Here is a 4,852-nt window from a genome sequence, read left to right on the forward strand (position 1 = left end):
TAAGTTTTAAATGAATTGAAACTCCGAGATCTTTTGAGATTCATTGAACTTTTCAATGACATGTTTAATCTCGATTATGCCCTACTATTTGTGACTGGGATGCCGAGGATCACAAACAAGGTGTGAATAACCATACGAATCACGTGGTGCACCCAATGCTACTATCACCTAATCAATGTGCCGGTTAGCCACACACGCTCCATTGACCTATAATAAGCATCGAGCCACCCTTCGCCACCAATGTCATCCCCAAATCAGTGTGCCGGTTAACCACACGCGTTCCACTAACGTTTGACAAGGGTACAAAGTGTAATTCCATGGGTTAGCATACAATTTCATATTTTGCCTAAAGTAATTATAATTTGGGAAGTTGAAAAGCATTTAGTTACTTGTGTACTTCATTATACTTATAATGAAAGGTTTCTGTCCTATCCTACCCGTTCGGCTATAATGACCCTCCACTAGTCAAGAGTGCGGTGGGTAAGAGTGGATAATCATTCAATCGCAATTTTATAGGCAATTTCCTTAAACACCTCTTATAGACCAGTTTTGTGAATAAGGCCTACTAACGGTAAGACTGACTCTTTACTCATATATATATATATATATATATATATATATATATATATATATATATATATATATATATATATAATATTAGACTTTTAATGTTATATATAGTATAGGGTGTATTTTACACTTTTAAAATACTAGGTGTTAGCCACGTGTTAGTCATTGAACTTTTTTATAGGGAAACGAACTTTCGATTTTGTTCACATTTAGTCATTAAACTTTTTTTCGTTATCTATTTGCCACTGAACTATTGAAACTGTTCACATTTTACCCTTATGACTGGTAACAACCGGTCATAAGGGTAAAATGTGAACAATTTCAATAGTTCAGTGGCAAATAGATATCGAAAAAAAAATTTAATGACTAAATGTGAATAAAGTCGAATGTTCGTTACCCTTTCAAGTCATTATCCTTTATAATATCCGTCATTATCCCTTATAATATCCGCGGCTTTCAAAAAAAAAAATATTGTCCTAGGAGTAGGGATGGCAAAAAAGCCCGAACCCGATGGGGAAACCCGAAACCCGATCATTTCGGGTCGGGTAACGGGTCATTATCGGGTTCGGGGCAGGGAGTGGGTTATCCTCGCCCCGACCCGCCCCGCCCCGATTATATATATATATATATATATATATATATATATATATATATATATATATATATATATATATATATATATATAATGTTCAAAAAATTTTGCGGTTAATTGTGCGCCTTCAAATATAAAATACTTATTGTGGACAATTTTTTTAGTTATTAACAATCTGGTGTTAATGATCATTTTTATGTGTTTTGACGTATTAACAAAAACTTAAATCAAATAATTTTTAATATAACGTCCAGTTTATTTTATTAAAGTGATGCATCATGTTTTTAATTTAAAAGAGTTGCTAGAACATGTATATTTTATAAGACATTGGGGTACCCTAAAAGAGAATAAAGATTTCGTTATCAATTGTTGTAAACCCGATAAGATACCCGAAGCCCGACGGGGAAACCCGAAACCCAATAGGGCGCCCCGATAAGATACCCGAAAGTTATCGGGGCGGGTTTGGGAATCCATGCCCCGCCCCGAACCCGCCCCATTGCCATTCCTACCTAGGAGCATCTATTTTTCGATGGTCATAAAGGAATTAAAACTGGACGGTCTGTTCAACCTTCTCGTGGGAATGAGAGAGTGCGATAATAAATGTTGTCAATTAAGTCACGTGTTTTGGAGATTTGAGTCCGTTATTGAATAAAGAAACAGCAAATCGATATTTTTTTTTTTTTCTGTCAAATGGAAATGGAAAAGTATGATTCAATTTTTTACACAAAAAGAATCTGTCCAGTGGAGATGGAAAAATATGATTCAATTGATTATTGTTTTGTCGACCACAGTCTATACTTAATATTAAACTCAAGAAAGCAAAGATTAGAAAATATCTTTAATGCCCTCAAGCTTTTACAACTTCTTTAAAATACTATTAAGATTCTTGTTTCACTTTTTGCTACATTTCCCATCTTATTCCATTACTGACGAAGAAAAAAGCGATAGACAACATCTTTCACTAAAACGTTATTCTTTGAATATAAAAGAAAGCAGATCATACAATACAATATCGATCTGAATTTCGATCAATCTTTAGCATCAAAACATTACAAGCGAAACAGAAATGGTGAAGAAAACAAATACAAATCTTAAGTAACACAGGGAATTAATATACCCTGCTATGGGAACAGCTTGTGTTCTGGAGCAGGAGAGACGAAGAGAGTCCGAGTGTTGATGCAGTTAGATCAAACTCTAGAACATAATTCTCTAACTGATGCCCACCTAAGACAATAGACGTTGTTGGCTGACCTCCTCCATCAATAAATGCAAGACATATTACATTCTTCTTGGCTTCCACCATTGAGTTTGCACCATACAGTCTCATCCTTACACTACTGCCTTCCAAAACCAGGTCGATATTTGGAACTGCTGGTCCAGTTATCGTCTTGGGAACAGTCTTTGAGTCAAAGCACGCCCCAAAAGGTGCCACAGATTGTACCCTTTTTATTTTATTCAATGATGCTTCCTTGATGAAATCTTGAACAAGGGGTTTATAAATGGATGAGTGCAAAATCGTATAAGGTGATGTAGTACTAATCTTTGTTCCCCCAATTCCATTTGTATCAAAAGATAGCAGAGATGGACTAAAAGTTACAGGTTTACCGCTGATTTCAATGTTTTTGAGATTGATGAAATACTGATAGGAAAGTTCTCCGTCAGATAAAAGACGGGGGCCATTAATCGGATTGAAAACAAGCGGGGTGGTTACTAGTGACAGCGATTGATCTTCAATGCTAGGAAGCATGTAATATGGACCTCCACCAATGAATATATCCCCCAATCCATTCTCAGATGATGAAGGTAAACAAAGTGCAAATTTTTTAGCCAACTTGAAAAAAGATGAAATTTGTGATGGAAGTGAGATTTCGTTTCTTGCAAGGCCAACCAACCCCTTAGTATTGTCACCAGGCAAGCGATCTGCAGTGACCGAATCTACGCAAGCGAATTGGAATTTGGGTAGGTCGTAACTAAACCAAACATACGCACCGTCTGTGGAGTATACGGTGATGGTATCTTCACCAAGCTCTTGAATTGATATGTAATTTGGAATAGGGTTGTAAACGAAGATACCACAGGTGTTGTTGGAGCACCCTGGTCTAGGAGTCGAGTTGCATGTTAAACAGGATGATGACCCCTTGGCCTTCTTACATTTATTTGAACCACATGATGTTTGTTTATATGAAGACGACACATAGGATGTACAATCAAACCAAACAGATGGTGATCCAAGATCAATCAATGCATCTATTATAGTAGGTAACTCAGTGTGTCCAGACTTATATGTGGTGAAGTACTGGAGAGTTGTTTGATGTTTTCTAATCGGAAGGTGAATGGCTTTTGGTTTTGGCAGTTTGGGAGGACCTGTAGCCGCGTATGAGAAGCTTAAAAGAGAAAAGATGAAGAGAGTGATAAGTGTTTGAGAAGATGCCATTGTGCTTGGATGTACGCTTCTACTCGAATTTATTGATGTGAATGGCGTTCTTTTATAGTACTTAATGATGTGAAGGGCGTTCTTTTTTTTTATAGTACTCTCTTGATGCCTATGAAGACATTTGTAAATAGAGGTGGCAATCGTGTAGGGTTTGTGTCGTGTCGTGTCCAAACACTAAACGAGTTGAAAGTGCTTGACCCTGACCCGACCCATTTAATTAACGTGTCGTTTTGTGTCAACCCGTTTATTTTCGTGTCGAGTTCGTGTCGGGTTTCGGGTTAGGGCTATACCTTGAAATATGTCGTGTCGTGTGAGGTTAAAAGATTGAGCATGTTGAAAAAGTAGGAGTTTGGTAGGCGGAAATGAAAAACTAATTGTTTTGAGTCAGAATAGATAAAACCATAGCAAGTTTAGATGAAAAAAATTAAAAGAGTAGGAGTTGGGGAGGCGGATGACAAGGTCATGAGGATGAGAAAGTTGTGAAAGAGACTGGGTTGTTTGTGAGAGAATGGGAAAACTGAAATGAAATCTTGATCTAGACGGATAAGTCATTTCAACATTACAAAATAATTCAATTCGAAGGTTTTCTTTTACTTATGCTTTTGGTTTTGTATATTTCTAGTTTATTTAAATAATTCAAAAAACTTGCATCTAAATAAACGGGTCATTTTCGAGTCATATTCGAGTTGAAATTCTCAACCCTAACCTTACCCATTTAATTTTTGTGTCGTGTCGTGTCAACCCGTTTATTTAAACGGGCTGAAATATCTTAGCCAAACCCGTTTATTTCGTGTCGGGTTCGTGTCGGGTTTCATGTCGTGTCAATTTTTGCCACCTCTGTTTGTAAACCTGGTACCTTTAGTGGATGCACAATAGAATATGTAAAAGGATAATTTTTAAATGAACCCAAGTGGTTCTTAAATTAAGAACCATTCATCATTCTATCACATTTATTTGTCACAAATATCATTATGCACTTTTAATTTGGTTATTATTATAGAAAACCAAAAAACAAAGACATTCTTATTAGTTTTTTCAAGAAATAGGCACAAAAAATTAGAAAATTAATAACCTGTAATTTCGCAGCGGTTCCAAAACGAGATCTATTAATCACCGCAAAGATGCGACCACAAATATCATTATGCACTTTTAATTTTATTATTATTATAGAAAACGAAAAAACAAAGACATGGTCTTTACCTAGAATGCCATGGGCTCCCCCCATGGTCTTTGCCTAGAATGTCATGTGCTCCCTC

General features: G+C 36.3%; 1 pseudogene; it reads right to left on the reverse strand.

Annotated features, from left to right (window-relative positions):
- Positions 1-2,146: 2,146 nt before the first annotated feature.
- LOC145069112 (putative aspartic proteinase GIP2 pseudogene) lies at positions 2,147-3,606 on the reverse strand (annotated as a pseudogene).
- Positions 3,607-4,852: the final 1,246 nt, after the last annotated feature.

The sequence above is a fragment of the Lactuca serriola genome, chromosome 8, assembly GCF_051521515.1.
Source record: "Lactuca serriola cultivar US96UC23 chromosome 8, Lser_US96UC23_V15, whole genome shotgun sequence".
Classification (NCBI taxonomy): domain Eukaryota; kingdom Viridiplantae; phylum Streptophyta; class Magnoliopsida; order Asterales; family Asteraceae; genus Lactuca; species Lactuca serriola.